Source organism: Amia ocellicauda, chromosome 8 (genome assembly GCF_036373705.1).
Source record: "Amia ocellicauda isolate fAmiCal2 chromosome 8, fAmiCal2.hap1, whole genome shotgun sequence".
In the NCBI taxonomy this organism is placed as follows: domain Eukaryota; kingdom Metazoa; phylum Chordata; class Actinopteri; order Amiiformes; family Amiidae; genus Amia; species Amia ocellicauda.
Window position 1 is genome coordinate 23,084,817 of NC_089857.1, and position 14,833 is coordinate 23,099,649.

A 14,833-nucleotide genomic window follows, 5' to 3' on the forward strand; every position below is an offset into this window, starting at 1 on the left:
AAACGGATATTGCCTTCCCTTTAAGTAGAGTGTCAGGGACAGCTTCCCTCGCTTACGGCCATACTAGCCTGAATACGCCCGATCTCGTCCGATCTCGGAAGCTAAGCAGGCTCGGGCCTGGTCAGTACTTGGATGGGAGACCGCCTGGGAATACCAGGTGCTGTAAGCTTTTGCACCTTTTACACACCAGAGGGCGACAAATCACGAGTTTTAACTTTGGATACACACAATTTCATCATTATTTCAGATTTTACTTCCCCAAATACACACACATACAATAGATGTTGTTCTCCAACGAAAACGGTCCTAAGTAACTAGGATACATTCGTAAATAAATTGAGCATCATGGGTAAAACGAACTAAAGTTGCCTCATCTTTTTCGTCAATAAGTGACACAATTACAGCAACACAAAACTGAACTCCACCGTACAAAGTTCAATGCTCACAAGGAACCTCATTCAACACACACGGTTCATTTCCCATTCATGCAAAGCACGAAAGTGTAAAACTTGGGAACATACTTGAGACTAAAGATTACATTCAATCTCATTCAAGGCACGAATGTGAATGAAACGGGATGAAATAACTGAAATTATGCCTGCCCTCGAACTGTGATGATGGACTACCCGACTCGCCAATAATATTGGGTTCTGGTGCACTGAAATACAAGAGCTGCTGGATTTGTGTGTTTTCTTACCCCCTCACTATAGTTTTTCAAATGTTTAAACAACTGCACTTATATTCAAGGTTTGTTTTTCTTCATGTATTTTACTGGTTTACATTTCTCTCAGCAGCCTGTTGAATGATTCTTCTGCTTTCAAAATAAAATTAAAACAGGATGAATGCCCACACCTGAAAATACAATATATGCAATATTATGCATCATAGTGATGCAACCTCCTTTCATACTGCATGTCAATTGACATCCTTACTTAAATGCACACCTTCTCAAGATTGCGCTTGACTGGCTTGGCAGGCACTCAGCTACAGCTGTTCTCTCAATACAATGTGTTCGTGTTGTAAAATATAGTTCCGGTCTGCCACAACATTGTGTGTTAGCAGGGACTGTCTGCGGCGCGCTGGTGTGTCCCGGGCTTTAGAGCAGAGAGAGAGACAGGTCAAAGGTAAATATAAAAGTCAGAAACGGATATTGCCTTCCCTTTAAGTAGAGTGTCAGGGACAGCTTCCCTCGCTTACGGCCATACTAGCCTGAATACGCCCGATCTCGTCCGATCTCGGAAGCTAAGCAGGCTCGGGCCTGGTCAGTACTTGGATGGGAGACCGCCTGGGAATACCAGGTGCTGTAAGCTTTTGCACCTTTTACACACCAGAGGGCGACAAATCACGAGTTTTAACTTTGGATACACACAATTTCATCATTATTTCAGATTTTACTTCCCCAAATACACACACATACAATAGATGTTGTTCTCCAACGAAAACGGTCCTAAGTAACTAGGATACATTCGTAAATAAATTGAGCATCATGGGTAAAACGAACTAAAGTTGCCTCATCTTTTTCGTCAATAAGTGACACAATTACAGCAACACAAAACTGAACTCCACCGTACAAAGTTCAATGCTCACAAGGAACCTCATTCAACACACACGGTTCATTTCCCATTCATGCAAAGCACGAAAGTGTAAAACTTGGGAACATACTTGAGACTAAAGATTACATTCAATCTCATTCAAGGCACGAATGTGAATGAAACGGGATGAAATAACTGAAATTATGCCTGCCCTCGAACTGTGATGATGGACTACCCGACTCGCCAATAATATTGGGTTCTGGTGCACTGAAATACAAGAGCTGCTGGATTTGTGTGTTTTCTTACCCCCTCACTATAGTTTTTCAAATGTTTAAACAACTGCACTTTTATTCAAGGTTTGTTTTTCTTCATGTATTTTACTGGTTTACATTTCTCTCAGCAGCCTGTTGAATGATTCTTCTGCTTTCAAAATAAAATTAAAACAGGATGAATGCCCACACCTGAAAATACAATATATGCAATATTATGCATCATAGTGATGCAACCTCCTTTCATACTGCATGTCAATTGACATCCTTACTTAAATGCACACCTTCTCAAGATTGCGCTTGACTGGCTTGGCAGGCACTCAGCTACAGCTGTTCTCTCAATACAATGTGTTCGTGTTGTAAAATATAGTTCCGGTCTGCCACAACATTGTGTGTTAGCAGGGACTGTCTGCGGCGCGCTGGTGTGTCCCGGGCTTTAGAGCAGAGAGAGAGACAGGTCAAAGGTAAATATAAAAGTCAGAAACGGATATTGCCTTCCCTTTAAGTAGAGTGTCAGGGACAGCTTCCCTCGCTTACGGCCATACTAGCCTGAATACGCCCGATCTCGTCCGATCTCGGAAGCTAAGCAGGCTCGGGCCTGGTCAGTACTTGGATGGGAGACCGCCTGGGAATACCAGGTGCTGTAAGCTTTTGCACCTTTTACACACCAGAGGGCGACAAATCACGAGTTTTAACTTTGGATACACACAATTTCATCATTATTTCAGATTTTACTTCCCCAAATACACACACATACAATAGATGTTGTTCTCCAACGAAAACGGTCCTAAGTAACTAGGATACATTCGTAAATAAATTGAGCATCATGGGTAAAACGAACTAAAGTTGCCTCATCTTTTTCGTCAATAAGTGACACAATTACAGCAACACAAAACTGAACTCCACCGTACAAAGTTCAATGCTCACAAGGAACCTCATTCAACACACACGGTTCATTTCCCATTCATGCAAAGCACGAAAGTGTAAAACTTGGGAACATACTTGAGACTAAAGATTACATTCAATCTCATTCAAGGCACGAATGTGAATGAAACGGGATGAAATAACTGAAATTATGCCTGCCCTCGAACTGTGATGATGGACTACCCGACTCGCCAATAATATTGGGTTCTGGTGCACTGAAATACAAGAGCTGCTGGATTTGTGTGTTTTCTTACCCCCTCACTATAGTTTTTCAAATGTTTAAACAACTGCACTTATATTCAAGGTTTGTTTTTCTTCATGTATTTTACTGGTTTACATTTCTCTCAGCAGCCTGTTGAATGATTCTTCTGCTTTCAAAATAAAATTAAAACAGGATGAATGCCCACACCTGAAAATACAATATATGCAATATTATGCATCATAGTGATGCAACCTCCTTTCATACTGCATGTCAATTGACATCCTTACTTAAATGCACACCTTCTCAAGATTGCGCTTGACTGGCTTGGCAGGCACTCAGCTACAGCTGTTCTCTCAATACAATGTGTTCGTGTTGTAAAATATAGTTCCGGTCTGCCACAACATTGTGTGTTAGCAGGGACTGTCTGCGGCGCGCTGGTGTGTCCCGGGCTTTAGAGCAGAGAGAGAGACAGGTCAAAGGTAAATATAAAAGTCAGAAACGGATATTGCCTTCCCTTTAAGTAGAGTGTCAGGGACAGCTTCCCTCGCTTACGGCCATACTAGCCTGAATACGCCCGATCTCGTCCGATCTCGGAAGCTAAGCAGGCTCGGGCCTGGTCAGTACTTGGATGGCAGACCGCCTGGGAATACCAGGTGCTGTAAGCTTTTGCACCTTTTACACACCAGAGGGCGACAAATCACGAGTTTTAACTTTGGATACACACAATTTCATCATTATTTCAGATTTTACTTCCCCAAATACACACACATACAATAGATGTTGTTCTCCAACGAAAACGGTCCTAAGTAACTAGGATACATTCGTAAATAAATTGAGCATCATGGGTAAAACGAACTAAAGTTGCCTCATCTTTTTCGTCAATAAGTGACACAATTACAGCAACACAAAACTGAACTCCACCGTACAAAGTTCAATGCTCACAAGGAACCTCATTCAACACACACGGTTCATTTCCCATTCATGCAAAGCACGAAAGTGTAAAACTTGGGAACATACTTGAGACTAAAGATTACATTCAATCTCATTCAAGGCACGAATGTGAATGAAACGGGATGAAATAACTGAAATTATGCCTGCCCTCGAACTGTGATGATGGACTACCCGACTCGCCAATAATATTGGGTTCTGGTGCACTGAAATACAAGAGCTGCTGGATTTGTGTGTTTTCTTACCCCCTCACTATAGTTTTTCAAATGTTTAAACAACTGCACTTATATTCAAGGTTTGTTTTTCTTCATGTATTTTACTGGTTTACATTTCTCTCAGCAGCCTGTTGAATGATTCTTCTGCTTTCAAAATAAAATTAAAACAGGATGAATGCCCACACCTGAAAATACAATATATGCAATATTATGCATCATAGTGATGCAACCTCCTTTCATACTGCATGTCAATTGACATCCTTACTTAAATGCACACCTTCTCAAGATTGCGCTTGACTGGCTTGGCAGGCACTCAGCTACAGCTGTTCTCTCAATACAATGTGTTCGTGTTGTAAAATATAGTTCCGGTCTGCCACAACATTGTGTGTTAGCAGGGACTGTCTGCGGCGCGCTGGTGTGTCCCGGGCTTTAGAGCAGAGAGAGAGACAGGTCAAAGGTAAATATAAAAGTCAGAAACGGATATTGCCTTCCCTTTAAGTAGAGTGTCAGGGACAGCTTCCCTGGCTTACGGCCATACTAGCATGAATACGCCCGATCTCGTCCGATCTCGGAAGCCAAGCAGGCTCGGGCCTGGTCAGTACTTGGATGGGAGACCGCCTGGGAATACCAGGTGCTGTAAGCTTTTGCACCTTTTACACACCAGAGGGCGACAAATCACGAGTTTTAACTTTGGATACACACAATTTCATCATTATTTCAGATTTTACTTCCCCAAATACACACACATACAATAGATGTTGTTCTCCAACGAAAACGGTCCTAAGTAACTAGGATACATTCGTAAATAAATTGAGCATCATGGGTAAAACGAACTAAAGTTGCCTCATCTTTTTCGTCAATAAGTGACACAATTACAGCAACACAAAACTGAACTCCACCGTACAAAGTTCAATGCTCACAAGGAACCTCATTCAACACACACGGTTCATTTCCCATTCATGCAAAGCACGAAAGTGTAAAACTTGGGAACATACTTGAGACTAAAGATTACATTCAATCTCATTCAAGGCACGAATGTGAATGAAACGGGATGAAATAACTGAAATTATGCCTGCCCTCGAACTGTGATGATGGACTACCCGACTCGCCAATAATATTGGGTTCTGGTGCACTGAAATACAAGAGCTGCTGGATTTGTGTGTTTTCTTACCCCCTCACTATAGTTTTTCAAATGTTTAAACAACTGCACTTATATTCAAGGTTTGTTTTTCTTCATGTATTTTACTGGTTTACATTTCTCTCAGCAGCCTGTTGAATGATTCTTCTGCTTTCAAAATAAAATTAAAACAGGATGAATGCCCACACCTGAAAATACAATATATGCAATATTATGCATCATAGTGATGCAACCTCCTTTCATACTGCATGTCAATTGACATCCTTACTTAAATGCACACCTTCTCAAGATTGCGCTTGACTGGCTTGGCAGGCACTCAGCTACAGCTGTTCTCTCAATACAATGTGTTCGTGTTGTAAAATATAGTTCCGGTCTGCCACAACATTGTGTGTTAGCAGGGACTGTCTGCGGCGCGCTGGTGTGTCCCGGGCTTTAGAGCAGAGAGAGAGACAGGTCAAAGGTAAATATAAAAGTCAGAAACGGATATTGCCTTCCCTTTAAGTAGAGTGTCAGGGACAGCTTCCCTCGCTTACGGCCATACTAGCATGAATACGCCCGATCTCGTCCGATCTCGGAAGCTAAGCAGGCTCGGGCCTGGTCAGTACTTGGATGGGAGACTGCCTGGGAATACCAGGTGCTGTAAGCTTTTGCACCTTTTACACACCAGAGGGCGACAAATCACGAGTTTTAACTTTGGATACACACAATTTCATCATTATTTCAGATTTTACTTCCCCAAATACACACACATACAATAGATGTTGTTCTCCAACGAAAACGGTCCTAAGTAACTAGGATACATTCGTAAATAAATTGAGCATCATGGGTAAAACGAACTAAAGTTGCCTCATCTTTTTCGTCAATAAGTGACACAATTACAGCAACACAAAACTGAACTCCACCGTACAAAGTTCAATGCTCACAAGGAACCTCATTCAACACACACGGTTCATTTCCCATTCATGCAAAGCACGAAAGTGTAAAACTTGGGAACATACTTGAGACTAAAGATTACATTCAATCTCATTCAAGGCACGAATGTGAATGAAACGGGATGAAATAACTGAAATTATGCCTGCCCTCGAACTGTGATGATGGACTACCCGACTCGCCAATAATATTGGGTTCTGGTGCACTGAAATACAAGAGCTGCTGGATTTGTGTGTTTTCTTACCCCCTCACTATAGTTTTTCAAATGTTTAAACAACTGCACTTATATTCAAGGTTTGTTTTTCTTCATGTATTTTACTGGTTTACATTTCTCTCAGCAGCCTGTTGAATGATTCTTCTGCTTTCAAAATAAAATTAAAACAGGATGAATGCCCACACCTGAAAATACAATATATGCAATATTATGCATCATAGTGATGCAACCTCCTTTCATACTGCATGTCAATTGACATCCTTACTTAAATGCACACCTTCTCAAGATTGCGCTTGACTGGCTTGGCAGGCACTCAGCTACAGCTGTTCTCTCAATACAATGTGTTCGTGTTGTAAAATATAGTTCCGGTCTGCCACAACATTGTGTGTTAGCAGGGACTGTCTGCGGCGCGCTGGTGTGTCCCGGGCTTTAGAGCAGAGAGAGAGACAGGTCAAAGGTAAATATAAAAGTCAGAAACGGATATTGCCTTCCCTTTAAGTAGAGTGTCAGGGACAGCTTCCCTCGCTTACGGCCATACTAGCCTGAATACGCCCGATCTCGTCCGATCTCGGAAGCTAAGCAGGCTCGGGCCTGGTCAGTACTTGGATGGGAGACCGCCTGGGAATACCAGGTGCTGTAAGCTTTTGCACCTTTTACACACCAGAGGGCGACAAATCACGAGTTTTAACTTTGGATACACACAATTTCATCATTATTTCAGATTTTACTTCCCCAAATACACACACATACAATAGATGTTGTTCTCCAACGAAAACGGTCCTAAGTAACTAGGATACATTCGTAAATAAATTGAGCATCATGGGTAAAACGAACTAAAGTTGCCTCATCTTTTTCGTCAATAAGTGACACAATTACAGCAACACAAAACTGAACTCCACCGTACAAAGTTCAATGCTCACAAGGAACCTCATTCAACACACACGGTTCATTTCCCATTCATGCAAAGCACGAAAGTGTAAAACTTGGGAACATACTTGAGACTAAAGATTACATTCAATCTCATTCAAGGCACGAATGTGAATGAAACGGGATGAAATAACTGAAATTATGCCTGCCCTCGAACTGTGATGATGGACTACCCGACTCGCCAATAATATTGGGTTCTGGTGCACTGAAATACAAGAGCTGCTGGATTTGTGTGTTTTCTTACCCCCTCACTATAGTTTTTCAAATGTTTAAACAACTGCACTTTTATTCAAGGTTTGTTTTTCTTCATGTATTTTACTGGTTTACATTTCTCTCAGCAGCCTGTTGAATGATTCTTCTGCTTTCAAAATAAAATTAAAACAGGATGAATGCCCACACCTGAAAATACAATATATGCAATATTATGCATCATAGTGATGCAACCTCCTTTCATACTGCATGTCAATTGACATCCTTACTTAAATGCACACCTTCTCAAGATTGCGCTTGACTGGCTTGGCAGGCACTCAGCTACAGCTGTTCTCTCAATACAATGTGTTCGTGTTGTAAAATATAGTTCCGGTCTGCCACAACATTGTGTGTTAGCAGGGACTGTCTGCGGCGCGCTGGTGTGTCCCGGGCTTTAGAGCAGAGAGAGAGACAGGTCAAAGGTAAATATAAAAGTCAGAAACGGATATTGCCTTCCCTTTAAGTAGAGTGTCAGGGACAGCTTCCCTGGCTTACGGCCATACTAGCCTGAATACGCCCGATCTCGTCCGATCTCGGAAGCTAAGCAGGCTCGGGCCTGGTCAGTACTTGGATGGCAGACCGCCTGGGAATACCAGGTGCTGTAAGCTTTTGCACCTTTTACACACCAGAGGGCGACAAATCACGAGTTTTAACTTTGGATACACACAATTTCATCATTATTTCAGATTTTACTTCCCCAAATACACACACATACAATAGATGTTGTTCTCCAACGAAAACGGTCCTAAGTAACTAGGATACATTCGTAAATAAATTGAGCATCATGGGTAAAACGAACTAAAGTTGCCTCATCTTTTTCGTCAATAAGTGACACAATTACAGCAACACAAAACTGAACTCCACCGTACAAAGTTCAATGCTCACAAGGAACCTCATTCAACACACACGGTTCATTTCCCATTCATGCAAAGCACGAAAGTGTAAAACTTGGGAACATACTTGAGACTAAAGATTACATTCAATCTCATTCAAGGCACGAATGTGAATGAAACGGGATGAAATAACTGAAATTATGCCTGCCCTCGAACTGTGATGATGGACTACCCGACTCGCCAATAATATTGGGTTCTGGTGCACTGAAATACAAGAGCTGCTGGATTTGTGTGTTTTCTTACCCCCTCACTATAGTTTTTCAAATGTTTAAACAACTGCACTTATATTCAAGGTTTGTTTTTCTTCATGTATTTTACTGGTTTACATTTCTCTCAGCAGCCTGTTGAATGATTCTTCTGCTTTCAAAATAAAATTAAAACAGGATGAATGCCCACACCTGAAAATACAATATATGCAATATTATGCATCATAGTGATGCAACCTCCTTTCATACTGCATGTCAATTGACATCCTTACTTAAATGCACACCTTCTCAAGATTGCGCTTGACTGGCTTGGCAGGCACTCAGCTACAGCTGTTCTCTCAATACAATGTGTTCGTGTTGTAAAATATAGTTCCGGTCTGCCACAACATTGTGTGTTAGCAGGGACTGTCTGCGGCGCGCTGGTGTGTCCCGGGCTTTAGAGCAGAGAGAGAGACAGGTCAAAGGTAAATATAAAAGTCAGAAACGGATATTGCCTTCCCTTTAAGTAGAGTGTCAGGGACAGCTTCCCTGGCTTACGGCCATACTAGCCTGAATACGCCCGATCTCGTCCGATCTCGGAAGCTAAGCAGGCTCGGGCCTGGTCAGTACTTGGATGGCAGACCGCCTGGGAATACCAGGTGCTGTAAGCTTTTGCACCTTTTACACACCAGAGGGCGACAAATCACGAGTTTTAACTTTGGATACACACAATTTCATCATTATTTCAGATTTTACTTCCCCAAATACACACACATACAATAGATGTTGTTCTCCAACGAAAACGGTCCTAAGTAACTAGGATACATTCGTAAATAAATTGAGCATCATGGGTAAAACGAACTAAAGTTGCCTCATCTTTTTCGTCAATAAGTGACACAATTACAGCAACACAAAACTGAACTCCACCGTACAAAGTTCAATGCTCACAAGGAACCTCATTCAACACACACGGTTCATTTCCCATTCATGCAAAGCACGAAAGTGTAAAACTTGGGAACATACTTGAGACTAAAGATTACATTCAATCTCATTCAAGGCACGAATGTGAATGAAACGGGATGAAATAACTGAAATTATGCCTGCCCTCGAACTGTGATGATGGACTACCCGACTCGCCAATAATATTGGGTTCTGGTGCACTGAAATACAAGAGCTGCTGGATTTGTGTGTTTTCTTACCCCCTCACTATAGTTTTTCAAATGTTTAAACAACTGCACTTATATTCAAGGTTTGTTTTTCTTCATGTATTTTACTGGTTTACATTTCTCTCAGCAGCCTGTTGAATGATTCTTCTGCTTTCAAAATAAAATTAAAACAGGATGAATGCCCACACCTGAAAATACAATATATGCAATATTATGCATCATAGTGATGCAACCTCCTTTCATACTGCATGTCAATTGACATCCTTACTTAAATGCACACCTTCTCAAGATTGCGCTTGACTGGCTTGGCAGGCACTCAGCTACAGCTGTTCTCTCAATACAATGTGTTCGTGTTGTAAAATATAGTTCCGGTCTGCCACAACATTGTGTGTTAGCAGGGACTGTCTGCGGCGCGCTGGTGTGTCCCGGGCTTTAGAGCAGAGAGAGAGACAGGTCAAAGGTAAATATAAAAGTCAGAAACGGATATTGCCTTCCCTTTAAGTAGAGTGTCAGGGACAGCTTCCCTCGCTTACGGCCATACTAGCCTGAATACGCCCGATCTCGTCCGATCTCGGAAGCTAAGCAGGCTCGGGCCTGGTCAGTACTTGGATGGGAGACCGCCTGGGAATACCAGGTGCTGTAAGCTTTTGCACCTTTTACACACCAGAGGGCGACAAATCACGAGTTTTAACTTTGGATACACACAATTTCATCATTATTTCAGATTTTACTTCCCCAAATACACACACATACAATAGATGTTGTTCTCCAACGAAAACGGTCCTAAGTAACTAGGATACATTCGTAAATAAATTGAGCATCATGGGTAAAACGAACTAAAGTTGCCTCATCTTTTTCGTCAATAAGTGACACAATTACAGCAACACAAAACTGAACTCCACCGTACAAAGTTCAATGCTCACAAGGAACCTCATTCAACACACACGGTTCATTTCCCATTCATGCAAAGCACGAAAGTGTAAAACTTGGGAACATACTTGAGACTAAAGATTACATTCAATCTCATTCAAGGCACGAATGTGAATGAAACGGGATGAAATAACTGAAATTATGCCTGCCCTCGAACTGTGATGATGGACTACCCGACTCGCCAATAATATTGGGTTCTGGTGCACTGAAATACAAGAGCTGCTGGATTTGTGTGTTTTCTTACCCCCTCACTATAGTTTTTCAAATGTTTAAACAACTGCACTTATATTCAAGGTTTGTTTCTCTTCATGTATTTTACTGGTTTACATTTCTCTCAGCAGCCTGTTGAATGATTCTTCTGCTTTCAAAATAAAATTAAAACAGGATGAATGCCCACACCTGAAAATACAATATATGCAATATTATGCATCATAGTGATGCAACCTCCTTTCATACTGCATGTCAATTGACATCCTTACTTAAATGCACACCTTCTCAAGATTGCGCTTGACTGGCTTGGCAGGCACTCAGCTACAGCTGTTCTCTCAATACAATGTGTTCGTGTTGTAAAATATAGTTCCGGTCTGCCACAACATTGTGTGTTAGCAGGGACTGTCTGCGGCGCGCTGGTGTGTCCCGGGCTTTAGAGCAGAGAGAGAGACAGGTCAAAGGTAAATATAAAAGTCAGAAACGGATATTGCCTTCCCTTTAAGTAGAGTGTCAGGGACAGCTTCCCTCGCTTACGGCCATACTAGCCTGAATACGCCCGATCTCGTCCGATCTCGGAAGCTAAGCAGGCTCGGGCCTGGTCAGTACTTGGATGGGAGACCGCCTGGGAATACCAGGTGCAGTAAGCTTTTGCACCTTTTACACACCAGAGGGCGACAAATCACGAGTTTTAACTTTGGATACACACAATTTCATCATTATTTCAGATTTTACTTCCCCAAATACACACACATACAATAGATGTTGTTCTCCAACGAAAACGGTCCTAAGTAACTAGGATACATTCGTAAATAAATTGAGCATCATGGGTAAAACGAACTAAAGTTGCCTCATCTTTTTCGTCAATAAGTGACACAATTACAGCAACACAAAACTGAACTCCACCGTACAAAGTTCAATGCTCACAAGGAACCTCATTCAACACACACGGTTCATTTCCCATTCATGCAAAGCACGAAAGTGTAAAACTTGGGAACATACTTGAGACTAAAGATTACATTCAATCTCATTCAAGGCACGAATGTGAATGAAACGGGATGAAATAACTGAAATTATGCCTGCCCTCGAACTGTGATGATGGACTACCCGACTCGCCAATAATATTGGGTTCTGGTGCACTGAAATACAAGAGCTGCTGGATTTGTGTGTTTTCTTACCCCCTCACTATAGTTTTTCAAATGTTTAAACAACTGCACTTATATTCAAGGTTTGTTTTTCTTCATGTATTTTACTGGTTTACATTTCTCTCAGCAGCCTGTTGAATGATTCTTCTGCTTTCAAAATAAAATTAAAACAGGATGAATGCCCACACCTGAAAATACAATATATGCAATATTATGCATCATAGTGATGCAACCTCCTTTCATACTGCATGTCAATTGACATCCTTACTTAAATGCACACCTTCTCAAGATTGCGCTTGACTGGCTTGGCAGGCACTCAGCTACAGCTGTTCTCTCAATACAATGTGTTCGTGTTGTAAAATATAGTTCCGGTCTGCCACAACATTGTGTGTTAGCAGGGACTGTCTGCGGCGCGCTGGTGTGTCCCGGGCTTTAGAGCAGAGAGAGAGACAGGTCAAAGGTAAATATAAAAGTCAGAAACGGATATTGCCTTCCCTTTAAGTAGAGTGTCAGGGACAGCTTCCCTCGCTTACGGCCATACTAGCATGAATACGCCCGATCTCGTCCGATCTCGGAAGCTAAGCAGGCTCTGGCCTGGTCAGTACTTGGATGGGAGACCGCCTGGGAATACCAGGTGCTGTAAGCTTTTGCACCTTTTACACACCAGAGGGCGACAAATCACGAGTTTTAACTTTGGATACACACAATTTCATCATTATTTCAGATTTTACTTCCCCAAATACACACACATACAATAGATGTTGTTCTCCAACGAAAACGGTCCTAAGTAACTAGGATACATTCGTAAATAAATTGAGCATCATGGGTAAAACGAACTAAAGTTGCCTCATCTTTTTCGTCAATAAGTGACACAATTACAGCAACACAAAACTGAACTCCACCGTACAAAGTTCAATGCTCACAAGGAACCTCATTCAACACACACGGTTCATTTCCCATTCATGCAAAGCACGAAAGTGTAAAACTTGGGAACATACTTGAGACTAAAGATTACATTCAATCTCATTCAAGGCACGAATGTGAATGAAACGGGATGAAATAACTGAAATTATGCCTGCCCTCGAACTGTGATGATGGACTACCCGACTCGCCAATAATATTGGGTTCTGGTGCACTGAAATACAAGAGCTGCTGGATTTGTGTGTTTTCTTACCCCCTCACTATAGTTTTTCAAATGTTTAAACAACTGCACTTATATTCAAGGTTTGTTTTTCTTCATGTATTTTACTGGTTTACATTTCTCTCAGCAGCCTGTTGAATGATTCTTCTGCTTTCAAAATAAAATTAAAACAGGATGAATGCCCACACCTGAAAATACAATATATGCAATATTATGCATCATAGTGATGCAACCTCCTTTCATACTGCATGTCAATTGACATCCTTACTTAAATGCACACCTTCTCAAGATTGCGCTTGACTGGCTTGGCAGGCACTCAGCTACAGCTGTTCTCTCAATACAATGTGTTCGTGTTGTAAAATATAGTTCCGGTCTGCCACAACATTGTGTGTTAGCAGGGACTGTCTGCGGCGCGCTGGTGTGTCCCGGGCTTTAGAGCAGAGAGAGAGACAGGTCAAAGGTAAATATAAAAGTCAGAAACGGATATTGCCTTCCCTTTAAGTAGAGTGTCAGGGACAGCTTCCCTCGCTTACGGCCATACTAGCATGAATACGCCCGATCTCGTCCGATCTCGGAAGCTAAGCAGGCTCTGGCCTGGTCAGTACTTGGATGGGAGACCGCCTGGGAATACCAGGTGCTGTAAGCTTTTGCACCTTTTACACACCAGAGGGCGACAAATCACGAGTTTTAACTTTGGATACACACAATTTCATCATTATTTCAGATTTTACTTCCCCAAATACACACACATACAATAGATGTTGTTCTCCAACGAAAACGGTCCTAAGTAACTAGGATACATTCGTAAATAAATTGAGCATCATGGGTAAAACGAACTAAAGTTGCCTCATCTTTTTCGTCAATAAGTGACACAATTACAGCAACACAAAACTGAACTCCACCGTACAAAGTTCAATGCTCACAAGGAACCTCATTCAACACACACGGTTCATTTCCCATTCATGCAAAGCACGAAAGTGTAAAACTTGGGAACATACTTGAGACTAAAGATTACATTCAATCTCATTCAAGGCACGAATGTGAATGAAACGGGATGAAATAACTGAAATTATGCCTGCCCTCGAACTGTGATGATGGACTACCCGACTCGCCAATAATATTGGGTTCTGGTGCACTGAAATACAAGAGCTGCTGGATTTGTGTGTTTTCTTACCCCCTCACTATAGTTTTTCAAATGTTTAAACAACTGCACTTATATTCAAGGTTTGTTTTTCTTCATGTATTTTACTGGTTTACATTTCTCTCAGCAGCCTGTTGAATGATTCTTCTGCTTTCAAAATAAAATTAAAACAGGATGAATGCCCACACCTGAAAATACAATATATGCAATATTATGCATCATAGTGATGCAACCTCCTTTCATACTGCATGTCAATTGACATCCTTACTTAAATGCACACCTTCTCAAGATTGCGCTTGACTGGCTTGGCAGGCACTCAGCTACAGCTGTTCTCTCAATACAATGTGTTCGTGTTGTAAAATATAGTTCCGGTCTGCCACAACATTGTGTGTTAGCAGGGACTGTCTGCGGCGCGCTGGTGTGTCCCGGGCTTTAGAGCAGAGAGAGAGACAGGTCAAAGGTAAATATAAAAGTCAG

The 14,833-nt window shown here is 41.7% G+C and overlaps 13 non-coding genes across 13 annotated transcripts; all 13 read left to right on the plus strand.

The window, feature by feature from the left end:
• Positions 1-50: 50 nt before the first annotated feature.
• Positions 51-169, plus strand: LOC136755747 (5S ribosomal RNA). The gene has a single exon (XR_010817860.1). It is a non-coding gene; the product is annotated as a 5S ribosomal RNA (ribosomal RNA).
• Positions 170-1,191: 1,022 nt separating this feature from the next.
• LOC136755748 (5S ribosomal RNA) lies at positions 1,192-1,310 on the plus strand. Its single transcript, XR_010817861.1, has one exon. It is a non-coding gene; the product is annotated as a 5S ribosomal RNA (ribosomal RNA).
• A 1,022-nt stretch (positions 1,311-2,332) lies between these two features.
• LOC136755749 (5S ribosomal RNA) lies at positions 2,333-2,451 on the plus strand. Its single transcript, XR_010817862.1, has one exon. It is a non-coding gene; the product is annotated as a 5S ribosomal RNA (ribosomal RNA).
• A 1,022-nt stretch (positions 2,452-3,473) lies between these two features.
• LOC136756587 (5S ribosomal RNA) lies at positions 3,474-3,592 on the plus strand. The gene has a single exon (XR_010818661.1). It is a non-coding gene; the product is annotated as a 5S ribosomal RNA (ribosomal RNA).
• Positions 3,593-4,614: 1,022 nt separating this feature from the next.
• LOC136757007 (5S ribosomal RNA) lies at positions 4,615-4,733 on the plus strand. Its single transcript, XR_010819056.1, has one exon. It is a non-coding gene; the product is annotated as a 5S ribosomal RNA (ribosomal RNA).
• A 1,022-nt stretch (positions 4,734-5,755) lies between these two features.
• On the plus strand, positions 5,756-5,874 carry LOC136757102 (5S ribosomal RNA). The gene has a single exon (XR_010819146.1). It is a non-coding gene; the product is annotated as a 5S ribosomal RNA (ribosomal RNA).
• Positions 5,875-6,896: 1,022 nt separating this feature from the next.
• LOC136755750 (5S ribosomal RNA) lies at positions 6,897-7,015 on the plus strand. Its single transcript, XR_010817863.1, has one exon. It is a non-coding gene; the product is annotated as a 5S ribosomal RNA (ribosomal RNA).
• A 1,022-nt stretch (positions 7,016-8,037) lies between these two features.
• Positions 8,038-8,156, plus strand: LOC136756588 (5S ribosomal RNA). The gene has a single exon (XR_010818662.1). It is a non-coding gene; the product is annotated as a 5S ribosomal RNA (ribosomal RNA).
• A 1,022-nt stretch (positions 8,157-9,178) lies between these two features.
• Positions 9,179-9,297, plus strand: LOC136756589 (5S ribosomal RNA). Its single transcript, XR_010818663.1, has one exon. It is a non-coding gene; the product is annotated as a 5S ribosomal RNA (ribosomal RNA).
• Positions 9,298-10,319: 1,022 nt separating this feature from the next.
• LOC136755751 (5S ribosomal RNA) lies at positions 10,320-10,438 on the plus strand. Its single transcript, XR_010817864.1, has one exon. It is a non-coding gene; the product is annotated as a 5S ribosomal RNA (ribosomal RNA).
• Positions 10,439-11,460: 1,022 nt separating this feature from the next.
• LOC136756649 (5S ribosomal RNA) lies at positions 11,461-11,579 on the plus strand. Its single transcript, XR_010818718.1, has one exon. It is a non-coding gene; the product is annotated as a 5S ribosomal RNA (ribosomal RNA).
• Positions 11,580-12,601: 1,022 nt separating this feature from the next.
• On the plus strand, positions 12,602-12,720 carry LOC136756974 (5S ribosomal RNA). The gene has a single exon (XR_010819023.1). It is a non-coding gene; the product is annotated as a 5S ribosomal RNA (ribosomal RNA).
• Positions 12,721-13,742: 1,022 nt separating this feature from the next.
• LOC136756975 (5S ribosomal RNA) lies at positions 13,743-13,861 on the plus strand. Its single transcript, XR_010819024.1, has one exon. It is a non-coding gene; the product is annotated as a 5S ribosomal RNA (ribosomal RNA).
• Positions 13,862-14,833: the final 972 nt, after the last annotated feature.